Below are 16,163 nucleotides of genomic sequence, written 5' to 3' on the forward strand. Positions count from 1 at the left end.
AACTTGGAATTGTATTGTTCCTTTACTGTTGCTGAGTCAAAATCGTGTTTTCTTAACAGCACTGTGGGTATGTCTACATGCCAAGGACTAAAGCAGTTCAAGAAAGAGCTCACCACTACTTCGCTAAGGTAATTAGGGATGTGCAATAAATGCTGACGTAACCAGCACCACCCAAACCCATGAATTTTTTTTAAAAAAGCTTAACTTGTAAAACAGCACAGCTCCTTTAGTTTGGAAGCCGCATTTCCACGGCTGAGGGTTTCTTAACAGAATGTTAAACAGGAATGCTGCAAAACTTCAGTAACTACACTTTCATTGTTGAAGCTGAGCATTAGTGATTTATCCTATGTTTGCAATCAGTATTCCACTATGTTTTATGGCTGAGTGTTAATAAGAAAGATTATTTAAAGCATGAACCAGTGCCAACGGCTTTAATTGGTTGAACATATTCCAGTGTGAAACATTCTTGTGCCTGTATAAGTGGGCAGACTACAGCGTTGGTGTAAGCTGCAGCTGTTTGGTTTATTGTCAGAAAACTGGCTTTTCTACACAGTATTGCCTAGTTGTTCAGTATTACAATTCAGCACAGAGCAAAGACCTAATAATCTTTTTCAACATATCTGTAAGGAGCTTGCCATACTGGAAACTTGAAATGTGTAGGATTCTGAAGGGCCTTGATCGAGTAGATGCTGAGAGGTTGCTTCTACTAGTCAGGGAATCTGAAACACAAGGGCACTGCCTCAGAATAAAGGGTTTATCATTCAGGGCTGAGATGAGGAGAAATTAGTTTGCTCAAAGAGTTATGAATCTTTGTAATATGCTAACCCAGAGAGTTGTGGCCTTTCCATTCTTGATTATATTAATGGCTAGGATAGACAAACATTTGGTCTTTCATGGGATATGGAGAGCAGGAGGGTGGGGAGCTTGAAGCCTGAATCAGCCTTTATCATATTGAAAGGCAGAGCATGCCTAATGGACTGCTTTGTGTACTCTTTCCCTTGTTCCTTCTGTTCTTGTATCTTCAGCACTGATCTAGTTCCTGATGAACAAGAGAGATACAATCAATGGATCATAATTTCTGCCCAAATACCTGGTGCTCTGAAACATCAGACTCCTTCAATATTCTTTTTGATACCACCCCTTCTCTATCCTTCACTCAGTGCAAAGCAACAGTTGCTATCTCTCCTTACATGTGATGCCAATAGCTCATCTGAATGTGTGGTGAATTTTTCCAGTGCTGGTCAAATATATGCCTGCTTTTAGTAACAAATTGAAGATTTTTAACTTCTCAAAATGTCAATGGGCTGGATTTAATGTCTGTTTCCACGAACAGCCCACCCCCCAACCCGCAAGTGGGATATGCAGGCTTAAGGTGTTTGAATTTGTAAAATGCCATAGGTGTCATTTCTGCTGCTTACTACCATGCGCTTGCCAATTCCCTGCTGTAATTTTACCTGTAGTGATGGAGGCTTCAGGATGGCCACTTGCCTATGTGCCAATTCAGGCCCAATTAATAGCCACTCAAGGACATCAACCTGCCGTCATTCAAATTTAACCACTCGAACCCAACTACTCTCACTACATGGGATAATGTATCTAGGACCCAGCACCAACTTAATGGGATCCCTAGGCACGTTCATTGGCTCCACAAGGTGAGTCTGTCCCTACCCCGGTTCCTGACCACCGGCCTTCACCATCCCTAAAGCAGACTGCCTACAATGATAATGCCCCTCACTCCCCTTGTCAAGACACCAGCATGCCACCTCCAGTTCTTCATTTTTGGGAACCATTATAATTCTAGAAATAACCACTGGTCCTTGTGGCAATGCTAGGACTAGAATTTGACTCAGCATTTGATAAGCTGACAGCTCTCAGAGGCAGGACGTCTTGCCAAAATGAGGCCAGAAATCCTACTTCAAACCAATTAATGTCCGTTTGATTGTTAATTATCTGTGGGGAGTCACAGCAGACTTCACCCCCTGACTACTTTGCCCGGGGCTGAGACCCAGACTCGTCAGTAAATCCAGCCCTTCATTTTTCTCTCTGATTCCTTGAGTACTCCCTTCCCTTACATGCTGTTGCCAGATGTATCTTCAGCCACCGCCATGCTTCCTCTGGAATACCCCTATTAAATACTTCTGTCCCTCTGTGAATCACAGTCATGGAATGTGCTAGTCTGCTACTCTAGGTTGTCAACTGCTCTCCTCAATGGAAGATCAGCAAGATTTTGGCAGATTATTGAAATAACAGCAGTTAATGTTTGTCTCAGTATGCATGTGTGACCAGCCCACAGAGCAGAATCCTGTGTCGCAGAGATTCTCAGGACAAACCTCGGCAAAAAACATTAAATTCCTTTCCAGCAAGGGCACATTTCAGGAGATGATAAGCAATGGGCTCTTCCCCACCACAGCTACTTAACAATAATGTGTGGAGATATGACACACAGACAGTGCAGAAGGGACCTGACTGAGGGGTCCTTCTTACCATCAGCCAAGCTACATCCACTCTGTATATTTTTGATTTATTGGTAGTGGTGACCTTAAGCTGCAAAGTGCATATCTGTGGAGTTTCGGTCAGGACCAGATCAGCCTTAGCTTTCATGCTCTCCATAATCAAATTACTTGGCTTTCGTGCTCGCCATAATCAAATTACTTGGCAGTGCTCACTGTCTAGGATCAACGTTGAAGAACAGATATCTTAGATCAGGCACTTCATTACTATTTTAGACAATTTATTTGTATCCTGGCATTAGACATGGGGGAAAAGATTGGACATGATCCTGGAATCTGAACAGGTGGAATTGCATTTATTGGCCACAACAGGAAACATCCAAAATGTAGTTCTAATAACGGGCACAGAAAAGAATATCAAATGGACAACGTTTCCAACTGAGGCTTGCTCCAGTGAGTCTCAATGCAAGCAAGAAGACCAGACATGTCATTTTCAGCTTGGAATCAAAATCAAGTTCAATTATTTTTTAACCTGAACTGCAGGACAGTGGCTCAGTGAGTAGCACTGCTACCTCACAGCACCTGAGTTTGACTTCAGAGTCAGGCGATAGTCTGTGTGGAGTTTGCACACTCTCCCTGTGTCTACATGGGTTTCCTTTGAGTGCTCCAGTTTCCTCCCACAGTCCAAAGGCATGCAGGTTAGGTGAATTGGTCATGGGAAATGCAGGATTACAGGAATAGGGTCGAGGGGTGGGTCTGATTGGAGTGCTCTTTGGAGGGTTGGTGTGGACTTAATGGGCCAAATGGCCCACAGTACTTCCACACTTATAGGGATTTTATGATTCTTTGAACACCTTCCTCCGTGTCCTTTACCCACTCCCACACACCAGGCCCTGTCATAACATGGGCTGCTTTCAGTACATTCAAACCAATTTTAAGCTGCATATGCTCCCCATGATCAGCTTTTCTTCCTTCATCAGATTATCATCCATCTCTTTTTCTTCCTAACTGTTGTTTTTTCCCTCTTTGTGCACCATCTCTGCCGATCTGCTCACTTCTTTCTCCTCCAGCCACATCCTGAGCTTACATACCACCTTTCCCAGCTAGTATCAGTTTTGATGAAGGGTTACCAGGCTTGAAATGTTAACTTTGCTTTCTAGCCACACATGCTTCCAAACCTGCTCAATTTCACCAGCAATTTCTGCTTCTGTTTTGAATGTCACGTGGGTATATATTGATGAGTGCAATGCTGCATGTTTTGGCCCTTGGTCACCTCCAGTTTCATCTCCACGTTTTGTCACAGAGAAGTGGAGAAAATTGTGAAAAAAGATATTTGTTTTAAATGTGTGAGGCAGATAACAGAAATTTACCAAGGTCAATGAAAATAGTATCAGACATAGCAGGAGCTGCAGGTGCTGGAGAATCTGAGATAAAGTGTAGAGCTGGATGAACACAGCAGTCCAAGCAGTGTCATGGGAGCAGGAAAGCTGACATTTTGGGCCTAGACCCTTCTTCAGAAATGGGGGAGGGAAAGGATGCACTGAAATAAATAGGGAGATACGGGCGGGTGTATAGAAGATGGAGAGAAGAGAGGATAGGTGAAGAAGAGACAGACTGCTCAAAGAGGTGGGGATGGAGCCAGTAAAGGTGAGTGTAGGTGGGGAGGTAGGGAGGAGATAGGTCAGTCCAGGAAGGACGGACAGGTCAAGGGGGCAAGATGAGGTTAGTGGGTAGGAGATGAGGGTGGGGCTTGAGGTGGGAGGAGAGGGTAGGCGGAAGGACAGGTTATGGAGGCAGGGACAAGCTGGGCTGGTTTTGGTATGCAATAGGGGGAGGGGAGATTTTGAAACTTGTGAAGTCCACATTGAAACCAATGGGCTGCCAGGTTCCCAAGCAGAATATGAGTTGCTGTTCCTGCAACCTTTGGGTAGCATCGTTGCAGCACTGCAGGAGGCACAGGATGGACATGTCGTCTGTGGAATGCGAGAAGGAGTTGAAATGGTTTGCGACTGGGAGGTGCAGTTGTTTAGTGCGAACTGAGCGTAAGTGTTCCACAAAGCAGTCCCCAAGCCTCCACCTGGTTTCCCCGATGTAGAGGAGGCCACAACGGGAACAGCAGATGCAGTATACTACATTAGCAGATGTGCAGGTGAACATGTGCTTGATGTGGAATGTCTTCTTGGGTCCTGGGATGGGGGTGAGGGGGGAGGTGTGGGGCCAGTGAGGTGTGAGTATATGTGTTAAAGAGATTAGGAAACTCCCAGACTCAAACTCCGGTCTCTGCTCTCAGCTCAGGCTGCAATATGACCACCCTACCCAGCTCCAGAACCATTCAATTAAAGAAGGAAAATTGGATAGGGTTCCTCCTTCTAACCTTATCTGTGTTGCTGAGGTAGTACAAGTGCATTAAACAAATCCGCAAACTTTTACAAAAATTCCCCATCAAAGAATCATCAAGGATTTACGACTCAGCCTGTGCAAAATACTGAATATCACATAAATTAGGCTTGTTAAGGTATTTTCTACAATCAAATGAGATTTTATTGTAACACTAACATAATTAACTTCCAATCGTAGCCACACAATCTAGAGAAAATGAGTTAAGCATTTATAGAGTCACAGTCATACAGCAGAGAAATAGGCCCTTTGGTCTGACCATGATCCTAATTAGTTCCACCTGCCTGCTCCTGGTCCATATCCCTCCAAACGTTTCCCATTCATGCAATTAACCAAATGTCTTTTAAATGTTGAATTTGTACCAGCATCCACTACTTCCTCTGGAAGTTCATTCCACTTGTGCCACCCTGACTTGGTCACTCCTTGTAGAAATAGTTGCATCATCTATGAACAATGGAGGTGCATAGGTGGTGGGGGAATGATGTGCCTGATGACTGGAAAGGTGGCTAAAGTTGTACCTTTCTTTAAGAAAGGTTGTCAAGAGAAACCAGGAAACTGTAGACCTGTGAGTCTGACTTTGGTTGTGGATACAATTGTTGGAGGTGATTTTGAAAGATAGGGTTTATGGATGTTTAGCAAGGCAAAAATTGATTAGGGATAGTCAGCATGTTTGTGTGAGGAAAATTGTCTTGCAAATTTGATTGAGTTTTTTGAGGAAGTTACTAAAAGGAATTGATGAAGGCAGAGCAGTATGTAGTGTTTACTTGGACTTTAGTAGAGCCTTTGTCAAGGTTCTGCAAAGTAGGCTAATTATTAAAGTTAGGTCACATGGTATTTGGGGTGAGCTTGCCTGTTGGATACACAATTGGCTTAATGGCAGGGGACAGAGTAATGGTGAAGAGTTGCTTTTGGGACTGAAGGCCCGTTACCTGTGATGTTTCACAGGGATAAATTCTGGTTCCTCTATTGTTTATCATTTATATTAATGATTTTGGATGAGAATAAAGAAAGTATGGTTAGTAAATTTGCAGATGACATCAAAATTGGTGGCATAGCAGACAGTGAAGATGGTTTTTGAAGATTATAAAGGGATCTTGATGAAATGTGTCAATGACTGTAAAATGGCAGTTGGTGTTTGGTCTGGATAAATGCAAAGTATTGCATTTTTTGTACAACAAACAAGGGAGGACTTACACAATTAATGGTAAGGCCTTGTGTAGTGTTGTAGAACAGAGTCCAGAGGTTCAGCTACATAATTCTTTGAAGTATTTGTCACATATAGTAAGGTTGGTTAAAAAGATGTTTAGCATGCTGGCCTTCTTTGCTTAGTCCTTTGGAGTAAAGGAGTTGGGAAGTCATGTTAAGGTTGTATAGGACACTGGTGAGGGGCCTCTTCTGGAGTACTGTATCCAGTTCTGGTGAGTTATCTGAAATGAAATAAGACAAAGTCAGGAATTAGCAATTATGTATGAGTCCTATTAGCATTGTTTGTCATACTTCAACATGCAAATTTGCAGATATGTATTTAAATATACAAGTCCTGCTAATTGTTTGTTGCCCATTACAGACAATTTCATACTTAAAATCTCTTACATAGTACCTTCCTTAACTTCAAAGCAAAGAAACAAATTCAAAGAAAATTAGTTTAGGCATCCCAATCCCCCTAATGTGAGTTTGCCTCAAGTAAGATGTTTTTAACTAGTGTGGCAATGTTTGCCTCATGAACTGTAACTGAAGAAATTGGGAATGGATTTACAGGATTGAAGAATCCAACAGACAATTATTACAAATCTCTATTAGAGATAACCATTACATTTTTCAGGCACATTTATGAGCTCATATTAAGCTGTTATGTTACTGCAGAGAATTATGCTTCCAATAGAGTGTAGTATTCTTAGTGATCGAAGTAAAATGGAGTATGTGATCTTTTATACCATAGATCACATGCTATGATTCAGTGATGTATGCAGAAATTTCTTAAAGATATACTGACATACTGATTTTGATACATAACGCATCACCTAGATACTTAAGATACTTAATAGTCCAAAGGAAATTAATAATCAGTTTATCCAACTTATTTGGAATGACTGCATTTTTCTTCTGTAGCCAGAAAGAACCGATTCCAATGTCCTTGTTCTTCACCCTGCTATCAATTGGATTGAGGAGATCTATCTTCGCCACATTGAAGGAAAGAAAACATAAATTGAGGTAGCCTTTCAGAATTAATATACAACTCAGCAAACTATACTTTGTTCTGAATATTATTTTGTTATCCTCAGAGCTAAAGTTTTAATTGAAAAAAAATTATTCAATTTCTAGCCTATTGAAACAAAACTTTTGTGCTTGTTGAAGGAAAGTGGGAATGGGGACAAAGAGCATTGTCTCTGCTTACCTTAGATACTGAAATGTTCCATCTCAATGAAAAGGGCTTCAGAAGATTCTTTGGAGCTAAATTTATGAAGAATGTTCTGGATCTTGGCACAATGCTGTATTTAGTGCCATAAAACTTACTCTTACTGTCAGTAACTTCAATTTATCTAACTTTAACAACTCTGGTGAAGCCATTGAACTTCTTTCAATACTATAGCCAGGTCAAGGAAATTAAGCTCCAAGCATTGACTGCTTTCTATTGATTGTAGAGATATGGTTTAGAATTCCTTTTCAAAGATAAAGGAATCTCTTTTGTACTGTGGACTATGGCCCAACCACTGCATTAGATAATCTCCCCTTTCTGGATTTGTTGCAGCTATTTCTCTCCTCACAAACATACCCTGCCACCTGCAACCGGAATGCATCTTCCCTGGATGCCTTTTCGTGACAGATCCATTGCCTCAGTCTCTGGAGTAGAAATTACTCCACCACCATTCTGAATCAATGCAGACTATATTACCACTGAACCACTGTCTCTTTCTTTCCATTGCATCAATACATTTTACAAATTGCTAGTTACTTAAATCTCAGCTAGAATCTCCTTCATGAAATTATATTGGACCAAGCTTTGCTGTTGTAGAGCACCTGATGTCTTTTTAAATTTAGATTTGCTGTTGCAATTTAAGATGTTTATATTCAACTATATCTGTATTAGTATATGCCCTGCATTTGCAGTTGCTGCATCATTTGTGTATAAGTAAAAATCAAGTGCCAATAGTGTCAGTGATATTTTGACCATGAAGTCATGCCTCATGGCACAAACATTTCTGGCTCCTTCTGCTGGAATGTTGTGAAACTACATAATGAAACCAGAAACACTGCAGCAAATTAAGCAATTTCTCACAGTTCAGAGCATCGCTCAATAGATATTAGCCAAACAGAATAATTCGCTCTACTATGCTCCTGTCAAGGAACTTTCAATGAGAGAGAATCACTTGAAAGCCCTTTCTTAAAACTGAGACTTAGTAATTACATTAATTTTAGCTTATAAACTCATACATGTGACCGACCTAAAACGCCACGTGAAAAGTACATACCTTTGCAATATTATATATCAAAGTAATTTCCTAACATTTTGTTCAGCATATGTTGTTTCAGAACAATGGGAAGTTTCCAGTTTCTCTTATATATTCCAAGGCTGGAATGAATCTCTCTGTTCCGTTGGGAACATCTCAATCTCAGCTAAGACATCCCATGTCTTGGATTGACTCGCATCTAATAACTCAGCTGAGCCTTCAGGCAATGAGATAACATTACTTTTCTTTCCGGCCATCTGTTTTCCACAGGCAGGAGAAGCCTTCCTAAATATCACAGTTCATATTTATGCAATGTATTGAAAGGATGGTTCATGTTGCTTAATGTTCACAAACTGTAAATGAGATCTATCTCCATGTGGAACTGAAAGTGGGTAGGGGGCAGAACTTTTGGGCAGGAGCATGGCATGGCATTTACCTGGTGTGTGGCTTCCTCCAAAAGGATTTTCCATGGGTGGTATCTCTGAGAGGAGGGCTGTCTGCTGGAAATTAAGAGGACATCACTTTTTCTAATTTTGTATCTAACTGAAAGATCTGTTTTCTCTTGTCTGCATTTTTTCTGCAATGATGCACACACTACTCCCCACGCTGACTAAAAGTCAAAGCCTGGCTGTTACCTGAGAATGGCCTCCTGGTACAGGTTGGGATCAACAAGGCCTCATTCAAATCCTTCCTCAGGCTTGTGCTACTTTATGTGGGAGGACTGACTCCTCCTTTGCTTCACCTCTTCAACGTTTTGACTTTGATTTGATTAGATTTATTGTAGTCGCATGTACCTAAGTATAGTGAAATGCTTTGTTTGCGAACAGTGCAGGAAGATCTCAGTAAGCAAGGACATACAGATAACAGGGTGCTTCGACAGAGTGAGGCATACAGGCTACACTGCACAGGAGGTGTGTGACGCAAGATCAATATTATTTGAAGTTGAAGTGTCCATTCAGAGTCTAATGACAGCAGAGAAGAAGCTGTTCTTATACCTTTTGTGCGTGTGTTCAGGCTTCTGTATTGCTGTTTTCAGGTTTCGGGTGGTAACACTTAAGGAAATCTGTTTTCACTAAATGAACAATATCCTGTTAAATGTTGCAGCCTGGTTCAATTTTGCAAAAGTCAGCCAATCAGCCTACAAAGCTCACCTGGCCAGTATTTTACCAGCACTGTGTGGTTCATTCTCTGGGAGTATATGTGGCTCCCAAGCCCATGCACTGAATAGCTGGAACATAGAGATGATTTTACCACCAGTGATAAATTAAAAGTCTACTGCTTGGACTATTGTCATATTAAGAAGGCAAATTGCCTCTCAGCAGTTTCACCAATACATATGTCAGCTGCTCACATTGCAAAGTTAATGACAGGGCATCTCCATTTGGAGTCATGCTCAAAAAGCTGGTGAAAATTTTACTCAATGTGCCAGGGTCAGCTAGCCAGGCCTGGGTCAGGGTGAACCCTTCAGCAGCAGTCTTGGTGTCATAGAGTTGACTGTTGCTCTGTTGGCAATTAAGCATTCTTAAATGAAATCCCTCTCAGGAAGCCACTGGGGGGCTGCTTCGATAGACTAGATTTTGCACCCATGCAATTGAGGTGGTCCATTCCAACCCCTGTAAAATGCTGGCGGGGGCATAAAAGGGCCATTAGCCCCTTACAACCACTATGCCATGTCATGCCAACTCATGACTCCACCCTCACATCTCTTTCTACATTCCATTCACGCCATATACATTATGTGCAGGTCCAACTAACTGTATAGTAACAACAGTATGTGTCCAGCTGCATGGGGGGGGGGGGGGGGGGATTCACAAATCTTCTTTCAAAAGATAAATTTAGTTCCCTACAACCCTATAAAAGAGTCAATAGGGCCATAGATATATCAATAACAGAGGCTTCAAACAACTCTTAATCTTGTGCAAATAAGAGCTGTGCCAGCATAGATTATTGATGGACAAAGGCATCATGATGGTTGCTAGGATAATGAGAGCAAACATGTACAAAGAACTTGCTGTGGTTGCAGACCAGCAGAATATATAGGGAGGGTAGCCCCTCCTATTAAAAAATCTCTCTGCCTGACCAGTCGACACCTCGATGACCACATGGCTTCAATCCATGATGCCTTCTACTTGACAGTAATGGAAAAAATTCCCACTGATTCTTGTTTGGTTAAAATAGTACACACTACCCAGCTCTCATAACCAGCGCATCAGTGACTTGCAAGATGCAATGGTGCGCTGCTACTTGTGAGATGTCACCAAGGTCTGTAGGTGATGCTTGGCACGTTATCTGCTTCAAAACGTTAAATACTTTCTGGCTGTATTTTAAAATATATACATTTTCAAGATGTTTAATTTTCTTCCTTAACAATGTAACTGCCCAATTCAAAAAGGGAGAGAGGCATAAAGCAGTTAACTATAGGCTGATTAGACTAACATCTATTTTTGGAAACATGCTGCAATCAGTTGTTAAAGGAGTAACAGCAGCACATTTGGAAAATCATAATCTAACCAAGCAGCACCAGTAAGGGTTAATTATGTGGAGGTGCCAGTGTTGGACTGGGGTGGACAAGGTCAGAAATCACACAGCACCAAGTTATGATCCAAAAGGTTTAATTGAAAACACAAGCTTTTGGAGCTTTGATCCTTCTTCAGATGTTCATGATCAGAAACTCATATCTGACCAATTTATTAAAGTTTTTGAGTGGATAGTGGGGAACCAGTAGATGTGTTGTATTTGGATTTCCAGAATGCAATTGATCAGGCCCCTCACAAAAGGTTAAATCTTAAGAGCCCAAGGTGTTAGAGATGGTATATTCACATGCATAGAGAATTGGCTAATGGACAAGAAACAGCCAATGGGGATAAAGGGTTCTTTTTCAGGTCGGTGATCTATGACCAGTGCTGTTCCACAGGGATCAGTGCTGGGACCTCAACTGTTACAATATGAATGACTTGCAGGAAGGAAATTAATATACTAGCCAAGTTGGCAGAGGACACACAAGTAAGTGGAAAGACAAGTTGTGAGAGGGATACAAACAGTTTACAGAAAGACATTGATAGTTTAAGTAACTCAGCAAAAAGTCTCAAACAGACTACAATGTGGAAAAATATGAAGTTGTTCATTTTGGAAGGGAGAACAAAAAGAAGAATCGTGTTTAAACTGAGAAAATTTGTGGAAAGCTACAACACAAATGGTCTTTGAGGCACTTGTACACAAAACACAGAAAGCTATCACAAAGTTGCAGCAGGTAATCAGAAAGGCTAATGGAATGTTGGCGCTTATTTCAAGAAGGTTGCAGAATGGGAGTAGGGAACTCTTCTTGCAACTGTACAAGGTACTGGTGAGACCACATCTGGAGTACTCTGAGCAGTTTTCGTTCCCAAATTAAGGAAAGATGTTACTTCAATGGAGGCAGTGCAAAGAATGTTCACTAAGGTGATCCCCTAATATGAAAGGATTGTCTTATGAACAAATAGTAAACAGCTTGGTACTCTACTCATCGCAGTTTAGAAGAATGAACAGTGGTCTCGTTGAAACATATGTGATTCATAAGAGGCTTTACATGGTAAATGCTGAAATGATGTTTCACCTCACAGAACAGTATTGGACAAGAGGGAATAGTCTCAGAATAATGATGGGCAACTTTAAGATTAAGAAGAAGAAGAAATTTCTTCTCGCAGAGGGTGCATGTCTTTGGAAGCCCTTGGCACTGAAAGCTGAGTGAGCACAGTTCTTGTGTATATATAAGGCTGAGATCCATTGCTCGGGGAGTCATCAAGTGTTATGCAGAAAGGGCAGCAAAGTGGATGTTAAGTATGTAAAATCATCCATGATCTTCTTGAATGGTTGAACAGGCAGGAGGGGCTAAACTCCTCCTCCTCCTGTTCTTATATCATAGAATCATCATTATGGGATCCCTACAGTGTAGAAGCAGGCCCTTCAGACCATCATGTCCACACTGACCTTCCAAACAGCATCATGCCCAGACCTGACCCTCTACTTTATCCCTGTATTTCCCATGGCTAATGCACCTAAGCCGGCACATCTATGGTCAATCCATTTAACCTGCACATGTTTGAACTGTATGGGAGGAAACCAGAGCACTGGAGGAAACCCATGCAGACACAGGGAGAACATGCAAACTCCACACAGAAAGTCACCTGAGGTGGGTTTGAACCCAAATCCCCCTCACTGTGAGGCATCAGTGCTAACCACTGAGCCAATGTGCTATCCCATTTTCTAGGGTTGTACGATCATTGGATAGGCAATTAACCCATTCGAAGAAATATTTATGAACAATAGTTTATTTAGCAGTTAAAGTGCTAAATGGTAATCCAGTAATAACTTTGGTTGTGATTTTCTTCTCTGAAGCCACAATGGCTTCCATTCATTCCTTCTCCATGGTAACGTAATGAAGTTGTGGAACTTGGCCAACTAGGGAATTTAAACTGTGTCCCCATTACCATGGCATACCATGTTGATGCTCCAAAATTGTGCTGAAAATTTTTATTTTACAATATCAATTGGATTGAATGTTTATGTCAATCTTTTTGTGTTCCTTTAAACTTCTCATGTAATCAGATTTTGGGGATTTGCTGTTGGATTATAAATCAAAGCTCCAGAATGTAGGCTGGCAAAAGGTAAATTCTGAAATAGAAAACAGAGACATTAATGTTTTACCTGGCAGACATTCATAAAGCAATTCTCTTTCTCTAAATCTGCTGACTAATCTAGAGTGATCAAGGGTAGATACTCTTTGAGTACAGATTTATTATGAAAATTAAAGTCTTTCATTTGCACTATAAAAAGAAAAGAACTGGAGCAGGCTGTATCCTAGACATTGAAAGGCATAATTGCGCCAAAACAATCTATTCATTCCTACTCTTGTTGCAAAAATATTGGAAAGCTGATAGAATCATGAGCAAGGCAAAAATTTCTCAATTGCTACATGGGAAAGAAAACAGCAAACCAATTTCTCTTCCCTGAACCCTTTGTGAAATGCTATGGATTCATATACTGATCTTTTTAACACTTTGGCTTGAAAATACAAAGCTGGAATGGCTAATGTTCACTAATCTGGACATCATCAATTATAGATTGCAAATTCAAATGGATAAAATGAGGAAGAACTGTAGATTTTTAATGTTAAATGATTTAAATTGTTGTTATCCTATTAGCAGTTCAATTGCAACAGGGAATTGGAATGCTAACAAATGAGTTTGAAATCATCCTTGGCCAAATTAACATGTCTGGGCGTCACATCTCTCCGTAAAATTTCCTTAAGCAAAATAATTTAGCCCATGACACAAAACTGCCTGTAATTCAAACATGAGTTATAGGTGGCATGGTGGCTCAGTTGTTAGCGCTACTACCTCACAGTACTAGGAATCTGGGTTCAATTCCACCCTTGGGAGACTGTCTGTGCAGAGCTTGCACATTCTCTCTGTCTCTGTCTCTGTGTCTGTGTGAGTTTCTGCTGGGTGCTCTGGTTTCCACCCACTGTCCAAAGATGTGTAGGTTAGGCTAAATTGTCCATAGTGTCCAGGGATGTGGAAGTTAGGTGGATCAGCCATAAGAAATACAAGGAGAGGGTAGGGGCATGGGTCTAGGTGGGACAGTCTTTGGAGGGGCTGTGTAGGCTAAATGGCCTGTTTCTGCACTGTGAGGATTCTAAGATGAAATTAAAACAGATTTAGAAAATTGCTTTGTGAAAGTTTGCCAGGTGAAACATTCATGTCTCTTTTCTAATTGATCCAGATCTAAGATTTTTTTCCCATTGTTACTGAGCAGAAAAACTAAATAAAAAGACCATCTTGATTCTTTTATAATCATATACAGCAAATGGTTCTTACCCTGGTAGAAAAAAAACATTTGATGAACTGGTTTACTTGTTATGTTAGCGAATATAGCATTTTTGGCAATATGTTCTTACAAACAACTATGGGATGAATGACCAAATATATTTCTGGTGGTGATAGGTAAGAGATGTGTTTTGCTCTTCCTGGGTCATGATGTGTTGTGTTTACTTGAACCCATGAACCATGCAGGAGGGCCTTGGTTTAATCTCTCATCCAAAGAACAGCAGCTTCATCAATGCAGCAATTGGTGAACACTTGATGTGGTCAACTTAAATGCTGAAACCTCAAGTTATCTCCTTCAGACAGTGCCATTTCTTTGGCTTCTCTTTAAAGAAGTTATAGTTGTTAGCTTTGCAGAAAATAGAATGCTCGCTGGCAGAGTAAACTTATGAATGTCTACCTGTTCATTAACTTGGCAAGTGACATGATAATGCTGAAACTAATATAAAAGTGTGCAAAACAGATGCTTCAATTACCTTTAATCAGTAAAATGACAATCATTTTAACCTGGGTCAACCTTGCTTCCATATGAATGTATGAATATCTAAATGACAGTGCACTCTCACCTGCATCCAGCAACTTTCTGTTGACTGACATTTGCTTATTTGAGATATTATTTATTGGTTTACTGCTGAATTTACTCTCTAAATCGAAGTATGATCAATCTGTTATATGAACAGTCAAAGCTAAAGATTGTAACTTTCAAGGCTTAAGGCCTACTGTGGGAAAATGGGGCTGGTGCAGGTATTGGTGTATTTTTCCTGTAGAGACTTGATGGCCCAAAGGATCGCTTCTGTACTGTATGATTCTTTGACTGAAAACTTTCTTTTTTTCTGGAATTGATCCAATAAATCAGATTACCTTTAATTTCTATCATTGCTCCTGAGGCACGCTACTGATGATTGAGATGATGGAGGATGATTGAGATGATGGAGGATGATTCCTCATTTTGGTAGAAAAAGAACAACATTCTGATCTTAATTTATTCTTGTATTATCTTCCTATATGATGAATGTGAAATATCACTTGTACAAACAAACTAGTAAAAAAGCAAAACGAGCATCTCTAAACAGAAAAAGACAATTTACAACATTCAGTAAATGTTTAACAATTTGCCTCTTCAACAGATGCTGACTTACCTTTTAATGTATTTCCTGCATTTTGTTTTGATTTTTAGAAAAGATGATTCACATGAAGCTTGATTTAAAATTCTTTCCTACAGATTGGTGCTGGTAGTAAATCTGTAAAGGAGAATGCTACAGATCTGGAGATTTGAAATAAGAATAGAAAATGTATGTCAGCCAGCACTTGTATTAATGCGTACATTCATGTGCCTGCAAGAAAAATTATAGTAGGCGGATTTGTGAACACGGGGAAACGTGTTTGAAAACTATTTTTCAAAAGGTTAGAATATATTGAGGACTCATTACTTTATATAATTGGATAATATATAATAGTTGTATAAACCTTTATGGATATTTAATACAAGCAAAACACTGCCAATGCTGGAAATTTGAAGCAAACACAGAAAACACTAAAGAAACTCACCAAGTCGAGCAGCATCTGTGCAGGAAGAAACAGTTAACGTTGAAATATGAAATGTTGATTCTGTTTCTGGCAGTCGTATTGCACGAGAAAGTTTAGCTTCTCTTTCTCCCTCCACAGATGCTACCAGACCTGCTTTTCTCCAGCATTCCCAGTGCTTCTTCCCAGATGTATGTTTGCACAGGCATATAGATGCCCCGCGACAAGGTGCATGATGCACACAAAATAGGAAGGAACCAGCTTTTGATTTTCAACATTTATTTCGCAGGGGTTAAAATTGTGCCAAGAATCCACCAATCCTGAGACAAAGAATCCTGAGGCCCAAAGAATGAGAGGGGGTGGTGGGTCAGGTGGGGGGAGGGGAAGGAGATGGAACGTAGATTTTTCCCGGGCACGCTGCTGCTCGCGGGAGAAGTACGGCGCGCGGGGCGGGCGCGAGCGAGCTCTCGTGCTCCGGAGGC

At 40.7% G+C, this 16,163-nt stretch overlaps 1 long non-coding RNA gene across 1 annotated transcript; it reads right to left on the bottom strand.

Moving 5' to 3' along the window:
* Positions 1–5,168: 5,168 nt before the first annotated feature.
* Positions 5,169–16,006, bottom strand: LOC132206165 (uncharacterized). The gene is made up of 3 exons (XR_009442872.1): positions 15,706–16,006; positions 15,297–15,421; positions 5,169–6,274 (listed from the first exon to the last, which is right to left on the bottom strand). It is a non-coding gene; the product is annotated as an uncharacterized LOC132206165 (long non-coding RNA).
* Positions 16,007–16,163: the final 157 nt, after the last annotated feature.

Source organism: Stegostoma tigrinum, chromosome 32 (assembly GCF_030684315.1).
Source record: "Stegostoma tigrinum isolate sSteTig4 chromosome 32, sSteTig4.hap1, whole genome shotgun sequence".
Lineage (NCBI taxonomy): Eukaryota > Metazoa > Chordata > Chondrichthyes > Orectolobiformes > Stegostomatidae > Stegostoma > Stegostoma tigrinum.